This window comes from Protopterus annectens, chromosome 4.part0 (assembly GCF_019279795.1).
Source record: "Protopterus annectens isolate FY-2018-M chromosome 4.part0, PAN1.0, whole genome shotgun sequence".
In the NCBI taxonomy this organism is placed as follows: domain Eukaryota; kingdom Metazoa; phylum Chordata; order Ceratodontiformes; family Protopteridae; genus Protopterus; species Protopterus annectens.
In genome coordinates this window covers 1,050,828,241-1,050,854,867 of record NC_056733.1, presented here as the reverse complement: position 1 = coordinate 1,050,854,867, position 26,627 = coordinate 1,050,828,241, and positions in this window count along the sequence as shown.

Genomic DNA, 26,627 nt, shown 5'->3' with positions numbered 1-26,627 from the left:
TGAAAATTTGAGGCTTCTTCTGATGTTATCTTATTAAAACTCAGACAGTTGTTAGCAGCCAATAGGGGTTTGTAACTAATTCCCCAACCTGAAGTTACTTTTTGGCCTATTTTTGTTAAATATGGATAAGGGTAACCTCTCTACATGGACATATTCAAGGTATTATTAACTCCCATTGAAAAACTATCAATACTTGAACACATTCTGGCTGCTCGTACCAATTGGCCTAGAAAAAGTATGTTTCCAATAAAAATTTGAACCAAATCTATTATTTAGTTTGTCTTTAAATAAGGTTACATCTAAGTAATCAATACTTTGAAAAAAACAACAGGAATTGTTCAAATGGTCCAAACACTTTTCTGTTTTATGTGGAGATTTGCATAGGACAAAGATATCATCAAGGTATCTAAAGTAAGTTAACCAGTCCTTAGAAAAATCAGAATTGAACACATGCATTTTTTCCTATGTGTACAATACTAAATTGGGATACATGAGTGACAACTCACACCCATTGATATCCCTTTTATTTGTTTGAAAAATACTCCTTCAAAAACAAAATAATTGTTATTTAATATGAATTCCATTATGGCCATCACAAAGTTAACCATAGTATCACTTAATGTGGTTAATTCCCTTAGGGCCTCGTAAAATAAATTCAAACCATTTTGGTGAGGGATAGATGTGAATAGATCTTTAATATCAGTTGTAGAGAAACTACAATTCTCGTTATACCAATTAGCTTTAATTTTCATTAAAAAGTCCCAAGAATCTTTCAACATGTGGTCAACAGGCCTGATAAGATCCTTTAACAATCTATCCACAAAAATGCCTAATGAGTAGGTGGGACTATTGTGTGCTGCTATAATAACTCTGAAACGAGGGTGGTAAATGTGCTTCTGGACTTTTGGGACTCCAAAAGCTACTGGGATGATAGGATGTTCCGATTTCAAAAATTCAAACAAGTTTTCATTAATCACTCCCTGAAAAATGGAGTCTTCTAAAAATAACTGTATTTTTCTATGCTTAAGGAAAAACTTTATTTTTAGATATTGACTGGTATCTATTGGTATCACAAAAAAATCTCAAAAAGTTGGTTGTTATAGTCCATTTTATAAAGTATAACTACACCCCCTCCTTTGTCAGGTTTAATAGTCCTAATTCCTTAATTGGACCTAAGTTCTCAATAATAACTGTGATTCCTCTTTACTCATATTGTAAAAACTTCTTACGTCTTCTATTAAGTGTACTATGAATATCCTCAGTACACGGCTTTCAAATATTGAAAAAAGTGGGTAGATGGGAAAGTCGAAGCAACTTTTCTTTTTTATAGTGAAACCACTACTAGGATTTTTATGGTTATTCTTATTTTTAAATATTAGTTGTAAATTCAACTTCCTAGTGAAGAGTCATAGTTGTGTAAGAATATCTACACCTCCTACCTTACTGGAAGGTATGAATTTAAATCCCTTTTTGAATAAACCAAAATATGTACTATCTATTTCCATGTTTGTATAATTAAAAATATTATGAGTAATGAAAAATATATTTTCTTTGTTTATTCTTCAGCTTTTCATCCATCCTTTCAAAACACCATAACTGGGATAAAGTATACTACAATAATTGTGAAGAAAATGAATTAAGCACATGGTTTCAAGGCCTCTAGGTCCCCAGAAGCCATATGATTCTAGATACTCTAAAGTATATTTTATAGCGACTAATAAACAAACATAAATTATGCTACTAAGCTCTGGTTTGTTCTTGCATAAATAAAGTGATTCTTATTTTTTTGAGTTCAGTAGGTTCAATACTTTAGTGAAGTGTTTATAGACTATTGAAAATTTTTGTGACAATATCTTCATCTTATTTATGCACAATAATTAATAACTCAAATATTTTGTTCTAAATTCTAATCTAAGAATGAGTAAAAGATTTGAGCACCAACTCAAAGTGAAAATATGGAACTAATTCAAGCACAACTTACTGAACAATATAAAAAACGAGCCACAAGAAAACAATACGAATATTCAATTTTTTTTCAGACACCTAATGAGAAACACCATGTTCAAGATGTTGCAAATTTAGATAGTGATGTCAAATATATGTCTACTGTAACAGATGTTGGCTTGTGGACAAATTAAATGATGTATCATATTGGCCTTCTCAAGTTCAGTATCACTGTGGACCATTTGAATCAGTCCAGATTTTGTACAAAAAGCAATTTTTATTCAACAAAGAACAATGAGAAAAATATACCCTAGAATGCTTTGTTTGTAAACTCTTTCCAAATATTGCATCTTCTGCAACAACATTAACTTCTGAAGGGTTTAATGATTGGAAAACCCTACTATCATTCAAACTCATGAAAATTTGGAAAATCATAGGAATGCTAGAAGAAATAAGAAAAAGAGCAGCAATACTGGTGTTACGTTATAGAAAGAGTTTGTAATTTGCACTCTTGCAGAGAGAGGCTTACCATTTAAAGGGAGACAAAAAAAAGTTTGGAACTCAAATAACGGCAATTACTTTGGTCTTCTAGAACTAGTACCAAAATTTATTTTTATAAAGTAGTACCAATCACAACATGTTTTCATTTAACATATTGATATATATCACAGTAATGATGTATTTTATTATCTCTCATGTAATTTACAAACTTGTTTATAGCTTTTTTTTTCAGTCTTTTGACCCAATGAAAGCCAAATGAAAAATGAGTAAGGAAAGAATTTCTGTCAAGTTTTTAATTTCATTCAAGAAAGAACAAAGTTGTGTCTTGGGCTTAATGCTAAAATCTGGCAAAACACTAGTTTCCTATATCCTAAGAAGAGAAATAATTATATTGATACATAAAACTGTATATGGGAATAGTAAATGCATCTGTATCAATTTGGTCATAGATTGGGATAAAAGTTAAAGATCAAATGGCCACAGCAATGCATTTCATGTTGTTGCTGTCACACCTACACACACCACACCTCCTCCCTTAGGTCACCACAAGCAAGCCATGGTCTTAACAACTGTAATGATATTAAAAGAACAAATAGCCACAGTAAAGAAATAATAACCAAACTATGCTCAGTCAGCCTTCATGTCTTTGATCAAGGTTAGCTCTAGATAAAATGGTATTCAGGATATGAGATGATAATGGTGTCCATTATACCAAACCTGTACCGAAGTCCTCTTTTTAAATATTACTAGTTGTTGACTGATTTTTTTTTAGACAGAAGAACTCTGGCTATATTGACCTTTTGTTTACAACTCTGAGCTGAGCTTAGGTTCATAGGTTGGTACTAGGCTATTAGCCCTAGGACCTATACAAGCCTAACCATAACAATTCCCTGGCTATTTCTTCCCACACTCTTTACTTCCCTGGACCCCTGTCTAGCAGGGGGACTGACGTGATCCCTGGGGTGAATTTCCTTTCTCCCATCCAATCATCAAGATTCCATTTGAAGAGGGCCAAAGAGGCCTGCTTGACATGTATGGAAGTCTATTCCAGAGTATGGGGAGTCTCTGGGACAGGAACCTATCTCTCCAGACTGTTTTGTTTATTGTGATGAAAAGGTTTAGATCCCCGGAGTGTGTGGCTTGAGGGATTGGGATTTCTTTAAGTGTAGCATGCCAACAGCTCTGGGTTTGATATGGCCTTGTATGTGAAGCAGAGATCGCCTCAGAGTAGACAATATGCGACAAAGTATAGCTGGAGTTTTTTAAGGTGGTCAGCATTGGGTATTTGCTTTAGGCCTTTGATTCTTTTAGTGAGGTATTTCTGTGGCCTTTCCAGTTGTTGCAGATGTCTTGAGAGGTACACACCAAATGGGGCATTGTATTTTATAATGGGTCTAATGAGGGATGAGTACAGTGGGACAATGAACTCCTTTTTTTTGGATGAAAAGCCCTTAGTGATGAGGTGTGCCACATAAAAGGATTTCCTGACTGTTGTGGCAATGTGGTTATTGAAGGTGAGACCACTGTCCACCTGTGTCCCTAAGTCTCTTATCACACTTATTGTGTTTTTGTACTGCCACCTATGTGGTAATTCATGAGTACATGTTTCTTCCCAAAGGAGATAACTATACATTTCTTGGCATTGAGCTTGAGCCCATGGCTGTGGCACCAAACATCTGTTTCTGTAAGGCCCTTTTGTAGAGTATCCACATCATTTGGGGATTCTGTAATGGCTCCCAGTTTCCAGTCATCTGAGAACTTTGTTAGCCAGAGTCCCTTAGTGTTGGCCTGTACTTCAGAGAAGTAGATGCCAAACAAGAGAGGTCCCAGGACTGAACCCTGAGGTACTCCACTTGTCAATTGTCTGGAGCTGGATTTGGAGCCAGCTACTTTTACAGTGTGGGTTCTGTCAGTAAGCCAGCTGGCAACCCATCGAGCAATGTAGGGATTAATTCCCAGCTTAGTAAGTTTATCTATGATTCCAGAGTGGGGGATGGTGTCAAAGGCTTTGGCAAGGTCCAGATAGGCTGTGTGGACTGCCTTACCCTCTTCTATGGCTCTGGAGACTGATTCGAAGAAGTCAATCAGGCTCAGGAGACAATATCGGCCCTTCACAAATCCAAACTGGTTGGGGTCCAGTGTTTTAAGGTTGCCAATGTCTTTGTTTATAAATTCCATGATAATACGTTCCATGCCCTTGCAGATCAGGCTTGTCAGACTGATGGGGCAGTAGTTCTTGGGATCCAAGGTGGATCCCCTCTTGTGGAGTGGGATAACTGTAGCTGTGCGCCACTCAATGGGCATGAAACCTAAGGTGAGGGTATGATTAAACATGACACTTGGGTGAGGTGCCAGTTCATTTTGTAGTTCATGTAGTACACAGCCCAGGATATCATCTGGTCCAATGGTTGCTGTATTCTTAGCTTTGGAGAGTGCATTTTTTACCTGTGTGGTCATTATTACTGGAATTTGGCAATCTTCCGGTATTGAGATGGGCCATTTAGGGGGTGAGAGGGGGGTAAAGTTGGCTCTGAATCAATCTGCCAGGATATTGGCAATATTCTTGGGATCAGTATATTTAATGCCATTCTGTTGTAGCTCAGAGCAGATTTGAGCATTGCCATTTAGATTCTTGACATAGTTATAGAATGCCTTGTGGTTGTCTTTGGAATCTTTGGCATATTTATTTTCGTAGCTAGCTTTGGAGGATTTTATGAGGGATCTCAACTTCTTACTGAGGCTGGTAAGGGAGTTTTTTGCATCCTGGGATTTTCCTCTTTTCTGCAACAGTTTCTTCCTTTTGTTGTAAAGTTTGTTTATGGCAGGGGACCACCTGATTGGCTTCCTTTTTTTGGAGAAGAGTATCTTGGTTCTAATTAGGATGGCACGATTCATGCATGAGTGGATGTGATTGTACAGTGCCTTAGTGTAGGACTCAGCAGTCGAACTTTCAGTTCCTGTCTGCATGGGTGTCATGAAGTTTGTAACGTCTGACTTGAGTAGCATGAAGTTGGCTTTGGACAAGTTTTTTATGGAGGTTTTCATACTGGGGGGTGGGGGTGGGATGTGGAACTTATGGTCTGACCTGACCAACGAGGGGGTGACCATAGGTGTGGAGCATTGATTTTCCATGTTGGTAATGACCAGGTCTAGGATATTGGTGCCCCTGGTGGGACTATGGATTAGTTGATCTAGGGCATTGGAATTTATGAATTCCAAGAACCGTTGGGCAAAGGTGTTGGTACACGAGTAGTTTTCCCAGTTAATGGCAGGGTAGTTGAAATCACCCAACATTAGGGTGTTTGGATGTATATTAATATTTTACAGTATGTTTAGAAAGGTGTAGTGAGAATATTGGGGCATGGCGGGGATCTGTAGCAAGCTACAATTTGGATTGCAGTCTTACCTAGTGTTAGTTGCACCTGGAGAATTTCAGATGCATTGTGTTGGGCAACTAACCTGGTGGTGTGAATATCTTTGGTGAATATGGACACTCCTCCACCTTTAGTGTTTTGATCCTGGTTTGGTGGCTGAAAAGTGTGATAAGAGTTGTAATCTGGTATTGCAGGGGTGCTCTCTGGAGCCTTGAACCAGGTCTCAGTTACTGCATAGATATCAATGTTCTCCATTTTTAGGAGTGCCTCAAGAGAGTGCATTTTGAGGTTTAGACTTCTAGCCTTGAGTAGCATTACCTTCAGATTTTGCATGCTTGTACCTGTTACAGTGGTGGTTTTGTCCTTTGAACTTTGCCTAAAAAATGCACTGTAGGGGTGGCAAGAGCCTTAGCCAGTAACCTGAATCCCAGAGGTGACAGGTGCAGACCATCTCTGGCAAAGCATCGTGGTCTGTCGATCATGTCGTCCCAGGCAGACAGATACTGGATCCCCTTTGAATGACACCGGAAGCTTAGACAATTGTTGAAGTCAATCATTGTGTCCTTATATTGTGGTATCATTCTGGGTGAAGGCAGGATGCTGCTGAGGGCTAGGGTCATATCTGCCTAGGCCACATGATCTGAGAGCTATTCCATGTCTCTTTTCATGTAGTCCTGGAAGGTACGTCTCAAGTCATTCACTCCAACATGGACAATGACAGCGTCATATTTGTACTTGTTGTGGAGTGACTTCAGTGCATGAGTTATGTGGTGGATCCTGGCACCCGACAAGCATCTCACTGTAATTTTTTCCTTGTTCAGCCTGGTGAGTGGGACATCAGTGTGCCTGACTATAGAGTCACCTATGACTACAGTGTTAGGTACGTTGTCTTGCCTTAGGGACTGTTGCTGGGTGGCACACTGGTGTTGTGAGCTATGTGACAGTTTGGTTGTGATTGGCATTTGTTTGCATTTCAGCTTCAAAGGTCCTTGTTGCTTGGGCAGGTTACAGTTAAGGACCTCCGCATATGTGGATTTAGTGTTGCTGATTAACTTTAAGTGACCTCTTCTATCTTATGTATGGGACCTTAATTGATCAGTTCTAATTTCTGCCTGACTCACAAGAGACAGAGCTGTGGTGTCTTTTGAAGTTTTAATATGCAGTTAAAAGCAGAACACAAGCAAAACACAAGGTAAAGAAAACAAATCACAGCACTCAGAATATAAAAAGGCAATAAACTAATATGAAATACAATAAATAAAAAGCAAACCAACCTTTCCCTCACAGCAAAGTGTAGCAAAGTCTGGGTGAGCCTTTCCAATCTGTTTAAATTGAACTGTTTGCAGCTGTTTGACTTATGCAGGGGTTCTTTTGTGGACTGGGTAAGGAGGCATGCTGTATATATACATATATATATAAATATATATATATATATATATATATATATATATATATATATATATATATATATATATATATATATATATATATATATATATATATATATACCTGACAGCAACTATGTATGTTCCTTGCCAGTAATGTGTTTGACCATAGATAAAAAAGTGATAGTATTATACACACACACACACACACACACACACACACACACACACACACACACACACACACACACACACACACTCACACAATGACACTGCCACCAAGTAACGAACATATATATTTCACACACAGGGAAACATAGAGGGAGAACTCAAACCAGAGAACCAACTGCTCACTTTGTCACTGTGTCAAATATTGTGTCTGATATCCATTCTACACACTTTGTCACTGTCAATAATAAGCTGCTTTCACACACAACCTGCACAGACCATTAAAGGCAGTCACTTATCGTATACAATGCTAATGTTCCACTGTAAAGGAAAGTCTTAATATCCACCTTGCTATATTCATGATAAAAGTTAAGCTTTAGTGGGCAGTCACTATTTTTAAAACAGCAAGATAGATTGAAAGGGGGTGGTCACTTTTGTATTCTGGTACTATGGAATACAGTAGGATGGCCAATACATTTAAATTGTTGAAGGTGAGTGATTTCACAAAATGATAATTTTGTGCTTACTCACACAAGCCAGTAAAAACAGAGAGGAAATTAGATATATGATCAAATTTACATAAGGGAAAGGCAACTAGAAAGACAGTAACCGGGTTGGATGGAGGGGAAAAAACATTTCTGCCTGATTCACAAGAGACAGAGCTGTGGTGTCTTTTCAAGTTTTAATATGCAGTTAAAAGCAGAATACAAGTAAAACACAAGGTAAATAAAACAAATCACAGTATTCAAAATAGAAAAAGGCAAGAAAGTAATACAAGTAAAAAGCAGATTAACCTTTCCCTCACAGCAAAGTGTAGCAGAGTCTAGGTGAACCTTTCTAGTAAAGTCAAGAGGACAAGGAATCTGAAATGTAAGGGTCTGTTGGTATTTAGTGAGTGCAGTTGACCTGCTACAAGCCAGTCACTGATACTGTACCTGACCCTGGAATTCTCTTGCAGACCGTCATGGTGCCACCTCCTACAGGCCTCTGATACTATTTGTATTTTCACCTCAGCTATTAACCTCCAGTGGTCAATGTGTCTGGGCTTTCTTCGCAGTCTCACACATCATCATCTAGACAATGAATCACAGACTGGGATGTGTGTTTATTATCAAGATTGCATTGGCTAGGGCTGAGTAGACAGCCTAGAAACTAAGCAGTTTGCAGCATTCTCTTCACATTGCCCTGATTTTTTTTCTCTGCAGGTGTAATATGGCAAGAGCACATTACTTGATAAAAAAGTGTGGGGGGGTCCCTGGCCAAATGACAACCTAGGCAGCGCACTAGGTACATATACCTAAGATCAGCCATTACACAGATATAGACCATTTAAGTGATCTCTAAAAAAATAAAGAAGCAGGAACTTCAAGTTAAGTGAGACAAAAAATAAATTTCCTACTCCCTACTGTGGTCATCTCATAGGTCATCTGACAAGCTAAGATTCAAAATATGTAACAGTTGTGATCATATCTGAAATTGCTATTCGAATTACCATTTAATTTACCCAAATCATTATTTTCCTAAAACCACTGAATGCATTGTTAGAAAAGATACCTGCAAATAGACTGATAGTTGTAATCAGTCCTTTAAGATAACTAAAACAGGTGAATATTTCATCTAAATTACCCACTTGTGCTTTCCAGGCCTATTAAAGAGTTGTGTGACACTCCACATTGCCAAACTGGCATGGTTTGATTCATACACCAGACATTCCATAGACAAAAAGTGTAGTTACATCAAAATCATGGACTACAGTTGAACCGAATGTGCGTGCACTGGTAAGAAAGATCTTAGTCTCAGCTAGGTTGTGAAGATGTGTTACCTGCAAGTACCTCATGAGGAACTTGAGAAACTATGTTTTTTCAAGCTTGATTATGATAGAGAAACTGGTATCAGTGAGAGGGCAACATCCCATAGCAAACAAAACAAAGGGAGCTGCTACTAGAGCGATAATAGCAAAGAGCAGATTAAGACAGTGATGGTGGATGAGCCTGCACGTATTCTCAGTTACCACAGACCCTCTAATCAGAAAAAAAATGTTATTGACCAACCCACCAGTGTGACCCAATCACTTTGGTGGGCAGGTTATTCATTTTTTATTTACCCCTACATACAGAATGCCTGGAACAACATGCTCACCTGCCCACAGGACACCAAAGGCAGATGGAAACAGCACTTCCAGGGGCTGCTAAATGAAAAAAAAACCCACATAAGCTGTACTGAGGCAGGCACAGTCGATGATTAAAGAGGAGTAGGAGCTGACCATAGAAGAAGTAAGCACAGCACTAAGGAAAATGAAGTCATACAAAGCAGGAGAGTCTGATGAGGTCACAGCACATGTGATCAAGATGTTTGTTGAGTTAGGGGAGAAATTTCTCTAGCGGGTACTCATAGTAGTATGGAGACAAAGACATATCCAAGATGACTAGAGAATAAGCATTCTAATGTTAGTGTAGCAGAACAAGGAGCACAATCACAACTGCGGGTGGTACACAGGTTCGAATCAGTAGAAAGTAAGATGGAAGATGAACAGTTTGTATTCAGATCAATATGCAGCACAACTGAACATGTTTGCAGTGAAACAAAGTCAAGAAATAACTAGAAATTAGGAAAGAGGCCAAATGGGCATTATGGGACTTGGAGAAAGCATATGACAAGGTCCCAAGAAAGCTGATTTGGTAACTCCTGCAGTGGGATAATGTAACAGAAACATCGGTAGAATTAGTACACACTATGTACAAGGACCCAATGACTGAAGTATGAACAATGTTCGGTATCTCAGTGGGATTCCCTGTGGGAGTGGGTTTGCATGAGGGTTCAACTCTGAGCTCACTGCTGCTCATACTGGTGATGGACTACATTAGCAAACAGGTCAGAGGAGAAAGATCACCAAAGTTACTGTATGCAGACGATGTGGCATTACAGGCAGACTCTGAGCAAGAACTTCATCTGTTGATAGGGGAACGAAATGCAAAAGTCAAGCCATGTTTGATGAAACTGAGTACAGATGAGACGAATGTAAGATGTAATGAAGGAAATCAGGAGAAGCTGAAAACGTAGGCAGAAGGGAAAATACTGGAAAAGGTTAAACGCTTCAAATATCGAGGTGGTGTGGATAACAAGAAGGGACATCTGAATTAAGAGGTAAAATGTGAAATCAGGGGGACTACAGCCAAATGGCACAGAGTATCAGGGGTAGTGTATCTCAGAAGAATGCCAAAGAAGCTCAAAAGTAAGGTGTTCAAATCAGTGGTGTGACCAGTACTATTGTATGGTACAGAAACCCGAGCAAAGGAGACAGACCAGTTGAGGAAGTTAGAAGTAATGGATATGAAGGGCATGAAATGGGTGGTAGGATGCACAATGTGGGACAGATGAAGACACTGGGACCCTGGACGATAAGCCCAAGTAGCTCCAGTTCCAGAGAAAGTCAAAGAAAACAGATTACAGTGGTTCCAGTTAAATGTCCCAGAAAAGGGAAAGAAATCTGGTGAAGACGAGTTGGAAGAGACAGGAAGAAGGCAAGAAGAAAGAAGGTATCCAGCAATGAGATGGATGGATTGTATGGAGAAGTCCTGCAACGGTCAGGCATAACTGTTGATAAAGGTGGGAGAGTGACATTGTATCAAGACATCTCCATCCCATGTAGAAAAGGGGAAAAGGGAGGTTGATGACGAAGGTGATGATGATGATAATCACCAACCTACCAAGGATGGGAACAGATTGCATAAAGACATGATGTAATAATGTAATTAATGGAGAATGAGATAAAATAACAACAGCAGTAATAATACGATCCAATAAAGTGTTTATTTATGATGATACCAAGGAGCATAAAACTGAAATAAGCCTTGGGGTGATACATTTCTTCAGGTATGACAAACATGGAACACAACCAGCTTTAGTTAATCAAATCCAAGATAATTAATCTAATATTAATTATTTCATCTAATCCTAAACCCCAACAAAACTAAGCTGCTCCTCTTCTCCCCCACAAGCAGGACCCCACTGCCATCTTTCAACATAACCACTAACAATGGCACTATCATCTCCCCAGAAGCACAAACTAAACTACTGGGTGTCATAGTTGATAACAACCTGAAGTTTGATGCACATATCAATCAAGCTATCAAAACCATTAATAAAAAACTTGGTTCTCATTACAGAATCAAACCTTTCATTACCCCACTTGCTCGAACTGCAATTGCCCGTTCCCATCCATTATCAACTCTTCTCTACGCCTCACCTCTATTCTCCAACTTAAATAAAACAGATCTTAATAAACTATCATCCTGCTATAACTACATTGCCAGATTTGCTACTGACACAGCCTACCAGACACACCACTGTCACAACCTAAATTGCCTAGGATGGTTTGAACTGCCTAGCCTACTGCAGTTCAACCAGCTAATAGTGGCACATAAAGTTCTTTACCAACCAGAAAATACACCTGCATTAAAAAATATTATCAGCCCCTACACCAGCACCCGGCCACTGTGATCAGCCACTAGACTCCTAGTTCAAACATATAAATCCAACTAATCAGCTGGGGACTCTATGTTTGTCAACTCTGTTGGAAAAACATGGAACAGACTCCCAGCTGACTTGACCCTAGAACCGTCACTAACTCAATTCAAACAAACTCAAGAAATACTTCAAAACTCATTGGTTATGTCCTTGCACTAACCCTGACTAGTGACCTCTCTATCACTTATTTGCCTTACTTTCAACTACTTCTAACTTTTTTCTACCACACCGTTTCAGGAAGGGCCAGTTGTATAACTGCTGCTCAGTCTGTCTTAAACCTGAATGTAATGTTATGTATATATATAACTTTGAAAATAGTGTTAAGTTTTGTAAAGTGTTTTATAATATGTTAGTACAATATGTGCTAAATGCTGGTATTGCTTATGACTGTAACCTGCTTGAAACTAGCATTTACTAAATGTTCAATGTGTATTATTATCTTGGAGCTTTTCTCCCTGGGCCTCTACTGAAAATGGACATATATCCAATCAGACTATCCTGGTCAACAAATGTAAAATTAATAAAGAAATATTTACCCTACTTAGCATAACAAATGAGATTAATTAATTCACTTCTAAACACCATGAGCTATGTTGTTTAAAACAAGTTCAAGAAGTAGTAATTCATTAAGACATGAGAATGTATTCGCTTTCAGGTTCACCTATAAAAAAAAAATACAAATATTCACAAAATGTTATTACAGTATTCACATAATCACATACCTTGCTGCTAATTATGAAATGTGTCTATGTGTATACACACACACACACACACACACACACACACACACACACACACACACACACACACACACACACACACACACAGACATATCATAATCTGACTGGGTTAAACAAAAACCCATTTTCAGCGGAGGCCCAGGGAGAAAAGTTCCACAAATACAATTACAAATACAAATAGAAATACACAGCAGTACAGTAATATTATAGTTGTTGCATTTGTATATTACAATATGCATCATTAGTAACAGGTAAAAAAAGAAGGATTAGAATTATAATCTTACCTTTCATTATCACATATATATATATGTGTCTATTACTTCTTTGTATGCGTTTGAGCAGTGTACAACACTGTCCTACTTTGTATTAACTAGTGCCTTTTGAAATACATGTTTTTGTCTATGCCTTGCATTTGCCCATTGGACCAAGGCCATGGATGAAAAGAGTTCTCGGACCAGCATAACTATCTGGTTAACATATTAAACATAAATAAATTAAATACATATTAACCACAGAATGAAATTTCCACTTCTGAATATTAGACATAAGTCCAATACTCCCTTTGGTATGTACCTAATCAGACATATCCAGCAACTGGAACATCCATAGAGGTTCCTCACTGAAAGAATATCTGGTATAAGTAACATGCCCTGTGCAGACCACTTCAAGGCCCTATCCCTGTATTCTGTCTCCTGCAGACTGTTGAGGGAAGATCTATGCCTGGCATACAGGGCATTGTCAGACTCCACTCTGATGGACCTCCTGCATATCTGCAAAACAAACAGCACTATTCTAAAGACTGAAACCTTGCCTGTGCTATAAGTAGACCTGCTGGAGATACAGGTATGTATCCCAGAGACTACCTATTCTCTGGAACAGGCTCCCCATCCACGTGATACAGAGTTCTACCCTAACCCAATTCAAGTGTAACTTGGACAATTGGATGAGGAACAATGAAATTCATCCCAAGTTTGGCACCTATGCTTCTAATGAACACATGCAGCCTATAAATGGTTCATCTCCCAGGCTCTAGCTTGTAAATATTTCATCTCCCAGGCTTATGCTTACACTTATCAAGAGTACCTGAACTTGTTAGAGATTTGTGATGCATGGCTAGGCTTAAAAAGGCCCTTGTAGTTGTTAGTCTAGTAAACACCTATGATGCTATGGGCCTATTTTCTTCCTAGTATGACTCAAACAGCCAGGTATCTGATATTTCAGTTCCCTCATGATTTTTGCCAGCACATAATTCTAAATCTTTCTCCCATGTTCACAGACATACAATATATAATATACAATATGCGACGGCTAGCACAATAGTTAAAATATAGCTTCTGCTTTCAAACAAGCTGCATTACGCGGTTTGCATGTTATACAAACTACTGCTGCATTTTAATGCAATACTTTGTCACTTTTCTTGCCAGTGGTAAACCCGTTTTAAGATTCTGTAATACTAAAGGATAAAGCAATGTATAAGTCACACTCAAGCTGATTTCTCAGATCTGAGAGACAAATGTCCAAGATCTTTTTCATTATGTTTTAATGCAATAAGATTCAGACTTTGTTTTAAAATATGTGACTTGATGACAAAAAGGTTGTTCTTTCTTTGAACTAATTAAAAATAAAAGCAAGTCTGGTAGTTTTATTGTTTTTTTTTCCTTATGAAACAACCCTACATAATCATTCAACAAATCCTGCTGATAATAAAGCATTCTCAATCTTATCTATAATTTCTAAAACGTTATTTGATGTGCAGTAAACCATGATAACTTAGCTACAAGGAAGCAGGGAAGCTACTGGCAAAAAATAACTGCTCCTTATTTGAAAAATGAAGGACAGATCATGTGTGTCACAACACTTTGAATGATAAGATGTGATTACAAGTTTCAAAGTTCACTGGTAATATCTTTAAAGAACTGCAAAAAAAGTTCCAGGCATGAGATACAGAAGTAAGATGTCTGCTTTATAAGTGCAGGTAAGCACTGTTTCTGTTTTTGCAGGATACCTTTGTACCCCCTGTACTGTTAATATGCTATATACTCCCTCCATTATTGCAGTATCCCGGGGTTTGGTGAATATTCTTAGCTACTACAACCGTGCATTTTGCACACTTTTAGCCTTTCATCCACATTCGTATTTTCACTTCTATTGTTCTGAAAATTGCAGTTGGGGTCCTCAGAATTTCAAAATGGTGCTATAATAACATATATGATTGAAAGGATTTGTAATAAATGGAAGAGGGCACATCTTCGCAATAATGTTCTTCTATTTGAGGTATTTATTTTTCCATATTTACATTCCTCTGAATCTCAGATAACTAATACTAATGTTTATACTAGCATATTCTAAAAAAAAAAGCTTTAACAGCATCTATACTGCCATCTCATCCATCTATTTTGTAAACCATGTTTCCTGGTGAGATTGTAGTTGATCAGATTTCCCTGTCCTAAGTGCCAGTCTTTATCTCTGAAATCCCAATGCATTCCTTGACATAATAGGTAATATAATCTATACAAAGTGTCCTGGTCTATCCTTTGACTACTTACTAGGGAGCCATGACTGCTTACTACTGAGTCATGCCTAGTACATCTACCTTGGGATGCGTATAGCATGCTTCCTCATAATGTTCAAAAGCCATGTCAATTGACTCCTGTTAACACAAAACAGCAATGTCTGCACCCCTAGATCCCCAGTCTGACAATCTTATCACTGTACAACAGGCAGTGAACTCAGCTAACCTGCAAAAAAAAATAAATAAATAAAACATTCTGACGTCCCTTAACCAAAACAAAATCAGGCTCATACTGTTCACCCCAAAGAAGACAACTGCCTTAAACAAAACTCAGTTTATTATACATTCTCAAAGTAATACAACAACTGAAGTTGCTATCCACACAAAAACTACTAGCAGTAATTATAGATATACACTTGAAACTTGATTTGCATATGCAACATAGCAGCATCAAAATTCACCAAAAGCTAGGAATGCTCTATAGGCATAAAGACTTCCATAGCCACATCCACAAAACAAGCCTCTGCTACCACCATACCTCTCAACTTCTTAGAGCTAGAAATCTGGACAAACCAATAAATAAACATGGGAGAAAAGCCCCAAAATAGGGACAATTTTTAAATATTGCTCTTACAAACTTAGAAAGTTGATAGAATAACAGGTTTTGCATTAACATGAATTTTCTGAAGTATATGAAGTCTGAAACTGAAATGTCTATCATTATTTTCTAACTTCAGTCTTTAATGATTTGCCACTAATTTGCCAGAAAACCAGAATTTTATGAAAAATGGACCAAAATTATGAGGCAAAAATCTGGACATTCTGTGAAAATCTGTACAGTTGAGAGTTATGGCTACCACTTACCTGCTACCCTCTCTCGTCTATGGTGCCCCTCTACTTACCAACCTCCGACCCTCTCTAAAAGCCAAGCTTGAGACATTGCAACAAAATCACCAGGTCATTACAAACTCCAGACACTCTGCCCATCTCTGTACTGTTCTACACTCTTTGAACTGGCGAGAACTACCACATTACCTCTCCCACCCGCAATTAACAACAGCACACAAAATAATCTTTAAACCATCAGACTGTCCTCCTCCTAGTTTGATATGTAATTACTACCATCAAAGGAGACTTCTCAGATTTGAGAGTCAGCATCTCTTACAGGTACACAAACCAAACTTACCAGCTAGCCAGCTTCTTTCTTCTTACTCTGTAGCCAATAATTGGAATGCCCTACCATTAACTATTAGAATTATTCAGAATCTTGCCTTATTCAAAACGTCTCTATGAGACATCCTATGTATCCTCTATCTGGAATTGCACTTCCACCAAGTCACCAACTGCCTTTATTAATGATGACATCACTTTTTTCATATCTGCTATCTAATAATTCTAGGTGAAAACCTCACTATTCTAATACCAGGATGATTTATGAAATGTTAACCATTTAATTTAATTGTTCCCTATATGTTAATATTTGTTTACCATTAAGTCAATCAATTGTTAACTTTATTGCTTTGTTGTTTACACTCTTGAAACTTATACACATTGTATGTATTCACCTGTATGTTCATGTTATTATGGAGCTTTTCTCCCCAGGCCTGTGGGCCATTAAAAGTTCATTTTCAGTGGAGGCCTGGGGAGAAAAGCTCCATAATAACATGTTTATTTATTTGCATTTATTTATCCTAATAAATAAATGCAAATAAATAAACAGCAAATAAATGTAAAGAATATTCTTTCAGCTACTACAAAAACATCATTAGCCTAAGAAAGAATAGCAGTACAGACTGAATTGTAATCAGACAGTTTCATCCTAAACACGCTTTTTTTTTTTTTTTTTTACGGCCTTCTCCTGGTGTTATGCCTGAAATGCTGCTGACACTGAACCCTTGAACTGGTGGACCTCCAACTTTTCACCACATTCACTTATTAGAATGGACCCCCAAAAAATGTAAAATCCCCCACATGAGGCTGCAGACCCTCCCCTCCATCTATAGAGAGCATCCACTATTTCCTGGGAAAGAACCATGATCTCTGAATTGAAGGTCCCAGCTGCCTCACATTCAGTGAATGGCTTTATCTGAAGATCATAGTAATGTAAAGTTAAGAGGGCACATAATCTGTGAAGCAGCAAAGATGCAATCCTTACATTCAGAGAACCTCTTCAAATGGTGTCTATACCTTAATATCGTAGCAACACCCAAATTATAAGAATTGATAAGACACACTGTTGGCAGCGTCTTATGGTGATCTTGAACATATCCAACTTAGTGCCCCAATATGAACACAGGTAGTACCCACATGGCCATACACAGTTATTAGGCATTTAGAGGAGACCATTGAGGCACCTAGCACAGATTCCCAGTTGCACCAGAACACTGTCTGGTTAAATTTGTTCAGGATTACATACCAGGTAAATGAAGGCTGAAGGATTCAAACCCATGACTGCAGGAAACAGCTCAGTGACAGTTCATAGCTGTAATGTGTTAACTGCCAAACTAATACCTTGCAAATACAAAGGCTGAATGTGAGGGCTTTAGCAGGGGCCCTTAGGACACTATAATAATCAAAATTAAAAGTTTGTCAGTTCTGCAGGTTGTTTCCTTCACACTTAAAAGTCAAAAAATGTATTAATTTATAACGGCAAGGTTAGGGAGACCTACGGTTATTGGAGACGTACACAGCTAAACATGTATCATCTGAACCCAATATTTAGCAATAATACTTCAGAAAAAAATACTAAAACAGGATATAATTCTAATGTTAACTGGAGCTCTTTTTACATGTCAAGGAGCATCATAACACAAGAAAAATATTCCAGTACTGCAGACAAAATGATAGGATGTGTTAATGCCATAGATTTATGTTTTTGATTGAGAGGGCTGGTCAGACACTATAGTCTGCTTTTGAAGATAATTGCTGTTAACTGAGGAACTAGTATTTACTTATCAGTTTTACCTTGACCCTTTCGCTGTATTATGTAGGAATGACTCTGGCATGATATTGTGGCAAACTGTGCAGTTTGTGATGAATGTTCTGCAGCTGTGGAAGACAAACAGAGTAAATGAAGGACGATGTCTCTAGGAAGCTGGGACACTACACCTTAGTGTGTGCACAGCAGCCTTCCCAACAGCTTCTACTTGCACCAGTGTGAAAAGTAATAAGTAAACCTTTTACAAGCACAAAGGCCACACAGCTGAGAATGTGAAAAGCAGTTTCAAGTTAATATCCTAATGCAATGCCTATCTGTCTAATATATTCTGTGATAACAGAAAATGGGAAACAAAACTGCTTCTCAATAAAACAAAAGCATAACTTCAATCTAAGTGCAAATATTTCTACATGGTTCATAGGTTCATAGGTAGGCACTAGGCTATCGGCCCTGGGGCCTATACAAGCCCAGCCAAAAAGGTACCCTGGCTTTTGCCACCCAAGAAAATTATTTTCCTGTGCCACTGTCGATGGCATGCCATTTCTATTCTACCTATTAAAAAAAGACAAAGCAATGCATGTGATTACAGACATACATTTTTGGTTTTCAAATGCTTTTAGTTATTTATTTCTCTATTGATTTTAAATAGGTGAATTAACTCTCCTTTGTGGATCTGTTTTGGAGTTGAAGTGGACCACGATATCAATAAACACATAAGTTACAGTAACTATTTTTTCATGTAGGTGGATATTTAGAGAAAAATCATACAGTCATGTGGAGAATGTACAAAATCTACACAGAAGGAAAAACAGATGTCAGGCTTGAACCCCAGACATATGAGGCACAGGTCATAAGCACTAAACCATTATAGTATCATACAATACTATAAGTGGGAGTACTGTCATGAAAACCTGTACATGTTGGTGCCTGAGATTAACTTGTCAATACTTAATACACAGTAAAAGCAATGATTTCCCTTCTCACATTAAGGTGATATAATATTCTGTGTTGTATCCATAAGAGACACTAGACATACATAATTCAAGTACAGCGCAGATAAATGGCTGCTTAATCATTATGGGAAATGATCAGAACAGAAATGCCAGCAATTACGTATGTGAATTAATAAAGTAAGAAAGACGAGCAAAATATGTTTTAACATTGATGGTTTTGTCCATAAAACTAAAGCTCCAAATCATTTCTGGGGATGATTTTGAAGAAGAGACTTTACAACCAAAAAGACTGCTTTGTGACTATTCTGGGTAAAACATGATGAGAGGAGAAACTGAAACTTCTCCTGGTCACCTGAGGGAGCACCAGGGACTCTTCAGATGACCCACAGCCCATTTCCACATCTGGATTAATTGTCACCAACTTACTGCTGCTGAAATGGAATGCTGGGAATAGTTTCCACAAGTGAACTTTGAGAATAGAGGTCATACTTTTCAGTAAATTGTTGACAGAATTGCTTTATCTATGGGAACTGCAATGATTAACTGTCAAGATAAATACAGAAGAAAATTTATAAAGGTTGCCAACTTTTCTAAGCAAGAACCCGTGGGACAATGCTGAAAAATAGGTTTCTTATTTTTTCCATAACTAGCCCATATACCATAGTAATGTGATGTATTTTAATACATTTTATTATTTTATTTGCCTATCAACATCAGGCATGTTGCAGATATATTGTTTTGATCTATATAGTTTTCTGTTAATGAATCAAGGGTTTGTTATATTGTTATATCTGTGTTCATGTGCCTGTCTGTATGTGTTTTATGTGTGTGCGTGTGTGTGTGTGTGTGTGTGTGTATACAAATATATACATATACACACATAGTCTGTATATAAATATGTATGCACACACACACACATATATATATATATATATATATATATATATATATATATATATATATATATATATATACACACACACACACACACGCAAATATACAGGGGTGCACATGTATTGCAACGTACTGCAAACTGAAGGCACTAATATGCAAATATAACCTAACATCTGTAACCATTAAATAACTATCAAATTAGAAAAAAAATATTTGCTTAGTATAATTGTTACCTACTCCAAAGAAATGTATATTATTACTATAGTATACATAATTAAAAACCTTTGATTATTTGGAATGTAAATTAAAAAAAACAGTTATTTTGTTGCTAAGAATGTAAAAATCCTTTTTTTCAAACTGAGCCATCTCAGGAAACTATTGGGTTAATTCATCATCCACATAGAAATTACCAGCAATGTTTGATATTCCCAGTTTTTTATTTAGAAGTACATGCAATAAGCTGTTTGTTATTATCAATTCCCCTGCTGTTACAAGAGCAGCGATGAGACAGTGCTGGCTTCCCGCTGGGTCGATGTTATATGAGAGTGCGAAGATATTACAGGCAGTCATCTATAACCCACCATCATTTACAGATAGATATGTTAGTAGCTTAAGAACAGCTCTTTGAAAAACAAATATGCAGAAACAACTTCTGGAAGGCAAAATAAATTAATTTGCTGCAAGGTAAACTACTTCTAATTAATGACTGAAATAAATTGTAATTTTTTTCTTTTTAGAGACAGTGTGGATTATACACAATTATGCTCAGATATGAATTAATCCTTCTTTATGACTTGTTGAAAGCCAGAAGGAGCAGGTTTAAATTATTTGCATATTCATACTTAGGTTGATAACTCAAGGATTCTTCTAGTATTAAGCACGGTCAGGGGGCAGATACTGCTCTCAGTATTTAGTATGGCTAAAAGTTTCTTAAATGATGCAATTTATTACTTAATTTTTTTATACAGAGGAGGTGGTCTTGCAGACCTAGGGACCTCATTTATGCTTATCAGAGAAACAGTGGACAGCACACTTAACAATAAATCACGTCTGTCTAAACAAAAGTAAAGAGCACATCTGTGTCTGAAGCTGTGAACAATTTCTTCAGCAAATCTGATGGTCTTTTCAGTCTTCAGTTTCATAAAATGAAGAAAAAAGCCCACATGCTGAAGCCTGGAGAGGTGAAACTTCATTTTAAATGGCAAATAGTTGGAAGGATTTAGAGTGTTTTTGGGAAGATGCTTAGACTATGACATACTGAAAACATACAAATCATCACTTAATACATCCAATCATTCAGCGTAAATCAATCATGATTGCAAGCAGTGCAGAAAAAGTGGGTCATTATGTAGCACGAGGGATAGCATGGAAGTACACCTAACAGGTACCTGCTATACTGTCATATTGTTATCACAGCCAGGATGTTCCACAGGCAGGAACAGAGGACAAAGCAACCTGCTTCACAATGCAAACCTTATGAATGCAGTATATCAGCAGTTTGCAATGTTGGAAGAACGACCCAAAAAATGATTATCTTTCAGCACATTTCACTTGTTCCTGTGTCCTGAGGCACTGAAAATATGCAGGTCTTAGACGTGAGCAAAATGAAGTGGTCACTGCAAGAAATGAACAATAATGTGGCATTCATATACCTACACATTCACTACGGATGGTCATTGGCATGGTTACTCCAAAAAGTTCATTAAAATACAACCATTGCCAGAAACACATAGTAACGTGTGTGTGGATGCCTATGTAGGAAAGTATTTATATAAATGTATGTCATTGCATTGGTATTATTCTTTGATCATCTGTCTAGCGCTGACCTGTTGCCATCATTCAAGATAACTCTTATGTTACAATTTACTCTACTTCAAAATGACTTAGACTGTCTTTCTCCTCCTACAATGCACTTTGTATCTCCATTTATGACTAACTGTGTACAAGGTTTGTATGCTAGATGTTGTATAAAAGATTTTGTACCCCACCACATGCATTAAAATGTTTTTTTTTTGTCTGCAATTATAATACCTAGATTGGTAATAAGATAGTCAATTGTCATTGTATGGAATGAAACCAATGTATGTATGTAACAACTAAATGTATAATTTTAGAACTGTAAAAGAATTGCACAGGAGCTTTTCTCTCCAGCCTTCTGCTAAAAAGGGGTTCCTGCCCAGCTGGACTTTGGCAGTCTACAAAGATAAATAAATAAACAAATGACAAGACATAGACACCATGCATTCAGGTAATCTGTTGCTAATTTACTTACCTGCTATGACTCCGTAGCTGCTTGGACTCTAAAAACTTCAGTGTTTCTTTTCCACTGATTTGCTCTGATACACTTTACCTCTAAGTTGCAAAAACCTGATTTTATTGAATATGATTTCTTCAAGATGAGATTGTTAAGTTACAGTTTGTTTTTTATATTTTATGACTATTAGATCCTAACAACTTACCTCACATTACTATTTATTCTACTGTTAGAGGAGGAGTTACTTCTCACTTTAAGTCACCTGATGTCAACAGTTGAACAGTCATGTCACAATTGCTTGGGCATAATGTCTCAATATGGCAGCTGGTTATGCGCTGATAGTTATTATGCACAGCAGTGTAGTAACCTTACAGTGAAATAATAATGTAAGGGGGATGCTAGTACATCATGAGAAGCTCCCTGCAAAAATCTTTTTTTTAATGTCTATGGTTATATTTCACATGCTTGTGGTGTGGCAAGTTCAAGTACTTCTTAATATAAACATCTCTGTAGTCCAGCTGGCATTTATAAGCAGTAGCCATGGGTCAGCTGAGATACAAACATGGACATTTTAAAGACACATACTGGATCCTAACCTGTTTAGTCATATATGGCTAAGATCAGACTTCAAAGATTTACAATGCCTTTTATCATTTCTTTTATACCCAGTTTAACATATGGTATAGCATGCAGGCTAAGATACATTTATACACAAAGTAAAATAAGTTTTCAGTTCCAAAACATTGAGTGATATTCGCTAGCAGGCTGCAACTTATGATAGAAAGTGGATGACTTTCAGGGTAACTCATTTTTTTTTTTTTTATCATTTAACTAAATACAGGACAGAAAATCTTTTGTGTTGAGGTAAGTGGATGAAATGATAGAGCTTTTCTTTAATGCATATAGTCAGTGGAAAAGCAAATGTGTGTATATGACAGCTGTGAGCGGGCATGATTTGAAAAGTAAGGGTGGGTGCTGATTATGGAAAAGCAGATATGAACATATGGCAAGTGTGAACAAGCATGCTTGCAGAAGGGAATGTGGGTGCTGTTTATGCAGATAGGCAGGAACTCCTTATTGTAGAGCAAACTTGAACAATGGTCAGAACTGTCAGGACAGTCACAGAAATTCAAGTGGCAGGAAGGCTGCAGTCTAGAGCAAACAAGCTTTTTTGTAGAGCGGGAAGGAGATGTGTGACACAAGAGTAAGATGAGTTTCCTAGGCAGAGGCACAGGCAGAGATGGCCACCTTAGTGTGACATATGATAGGGCATATCCAGAATGCTCTGTACAGGAGTCTGAACCTCAAAATGATATCAAAGTCATGGGGGTTAAGCAAGAAAAATGAATAAGAGAAATAATAAATTATGGAAGGGTGGAAGATCATCAGCCATTGGATAATTCAGCAGAATGGAAAGACAGAATAAAGATGGCATGATTGGGATCTGTATAATGCAGCAATGCAGGTTTCCAGATTTGTTAAAAGGGAACAGTTAATGAAAATAAGAGAGGTCCAAACATGATTTATACCCTCAAAAGAGCAGCTTATCGATTTTCTTTTGGAAAAATGGCTAACTGAGATGGTAATGTGAGTGCGGAAGCAGATTCTATGAAAGAGGTTTACTGACAATTGGATTGGTGAACAAAATGACAGAAAGATAAGGAGACAGCTACGTAATGGTAGCCACATAACCAAATGCACTAGGTACGGGTCTTTTTATTTTGGTGGCTCATAAATTAAAAAATATCAATACAGACACAGAAGTAGGTGTACATGTATGTAAACTCTTAATATGCATAAACCTAAAAAATAGTAAACGGGGAGAAGGGCAACTTATGAGGAGTATACCTAGGTATGTGTCTCAGTGACTACTCTTTCCCTGAGACAGGGTTCCGATCCATTTGAAGATGAGTTCTTCCCTAAATCAATTCAAGCATAACTTGGAGCAGTGGACGACGAATCAGAAATGTACCCCAGGCTTGGCACCTATGTATCTAGTAGACAGAAGCAACCTATAAATGCTTGTCCACCCATACCCAATCCTACACATAACCCTCAGAATAAACATAGAGTATCAGAACTTGTCAGATACATTTGGGAAGCATGTCTCAGCTAAAAAAGCCCCCTCCGGGGGAGGTGTTAGTCTAGTGATCACCTATGTACCTATGGACCTTTAGTACTGGAGTAGCACAGAGAAGAACAAGAGACAGTAGACAATAAGGACATGGTGTAATGGGACTGAGTCATCAATGGGGAAGCCTGAAGTGCATTGCAATGACAAATAAACTGGATGACTTTCAGTGGGAGGAGACAGTAGACAATAAGGACATGGTGTTATGGGACTGGATCATCTATGGGGAAGCCCGACGTGCATTGCAAAGACAAAGAAACTGGAGGAATTTCAATGGGAGGAGACAGTAGAAAATAAGGACATGGTGTAATGGGACTGAGTCATCTATGGGGGAGCCAGAAGTGCATTGCAAAGACAAAGAAACTGGAGAACTTTCAATGGGAGGAGACAGTAGACAATAAGGACATGGTGTAATGGGACTGAGTCGTCTATGAGGAAGCTCAAAGTGCATTGCAAAGACAAAGAAACTGGAGGACTTCCAATGGGAGGTGACAGTAGACAATAAGGACATGGTGTAATGGGACTGAGTCGTCTATGGGGAAGCCCGAAATGCATTGCAAAGACAAAGAAACTGGAGGACTTTCAATGGGAGGAGACAGTAGACAATAAGAACATGGTGTAATGGGACTGAGTCGTCTATGGGGAAGACCGAAGTGCATTGCAAAGACAAAGAAACTGGAGGACTTTCAATTGGAGGAGAAGTCGGTTGTCAAAGTAGGAGACACAAAGATAATGGGTCAGAACAGGCTAGAAGGATTGATAACATGCAGAGTGCTTTTACAGACTAAACAGGAATAGTGAAAGCAGATGAAGGCGCCACAAAAGAATGTTGGGGTTAATGTGCTAGCATGCAAGATGCAGAAAAGTAGGGGACAGGAAAAATAAACAAAATGGCAGGAGAGAGGCAGATCAGGTAAGTGTTTGAAAAGCTGAAAGTGGAATGGAGGGGTGTTGACCCAGCTGGAGAAAGCAACTGGGACTGTAAAATGTTGTAACAATTTCAGGGATTAAAAGAGATTGGCTTAAACACAGATTAAAAGAACTGTTTAGTGAGTAGTTGGTACAAGATGGAAGGCTAATAAAAAACAGAAGCACCATTGGCTAAATGAATGAAGGCCAAGAATTTAATGTTGCAGTGAGTTTCACTGCAAAGTATTGTCTTGTGGGAACCAATGATGCATTTTTGTGTCCCCCCTTTTCTTCCCTGTTTTGTGACTGTGGAGTTGGTTTGTATAATTTCATGGAAGTGTGGTGGCTTGCACCACCCCCTGTAAGGGGGATGATGAGGGGGCTTGATTTTTTTTTATCTCACCATTCTCAGTATGAGATTTATGATGAATGGCAAACCAACAAAATCATTCTTCACATTTATGTATGAAAACCATTGCTAGGGGCACATGTAAAGAGGACACAGGGTCGCTAAATGTATCAAACTACCTTAGTGTGAGGAGGCTGTCTCAGGCACCTGTTAGTGTCTGTGAGCAGGTAAGCAGAAACGATTTATAAAGATCCAGGAAGGTATGATTATTTGGAATATGTTGTTGAGCAGGGGAATGATAAAAGGCATGCGATTATGTTGGATGTTTACAACAGGATTTGTAAAAAGGAGAGAGACTGCAAAAGCACAAAAGTATGGAACATGAAAGAAGTGTGGAGGTGAGCAAAAGTTAACAAAGAATGTAAAATGGCAAAGGAATGTAGTGAAAGGGTGATCAGGGTACCAGGTTCCACAATAAGATAGCTAACATATGGGGGACCTGGAAAAACTGGGGGGCATAGAGTGAATAATTTATGAGGAAAACAACTTTGCCATTTTCCCTTTATTTTTTTGTAGATTTTAAGTTACAAAACAGTAACTTGCTGAACAGTGTCCTTGTCTTTTTAAAATATGACACGCCGGTAATGGCTTTGGAATAAGGGGCATATAGCTAAAATTCAGTAATACACTGATAGGATTATACGGAATTCATTTTAGGAAAATTCATACTTTCACTGAAAACATTTAAACAAGAGTGTTTCTGTCATGCTACAGAGAAAGGAAATAAGTGTGCAAATGAGCAATAGTCCAGGGGTACATGTGAGCAATAGTCCAGGGGTACATGGTTAAAACTGGGGAGGAATAAGATGGCAGACAGTGGAGAGCACCTTCAGTTTACTGAAAGATACCTCATGTTGTGTCATGAAATCAAGAGTGTCATACTGTGAGGTAAATAAGCAAAATAATGCCGTCAGACCATTAATGGCATATGCAGTTAATGACGGTAAAGGTTTAGCAGCAGTTATGGGAACAACGACAGTTTCCACCC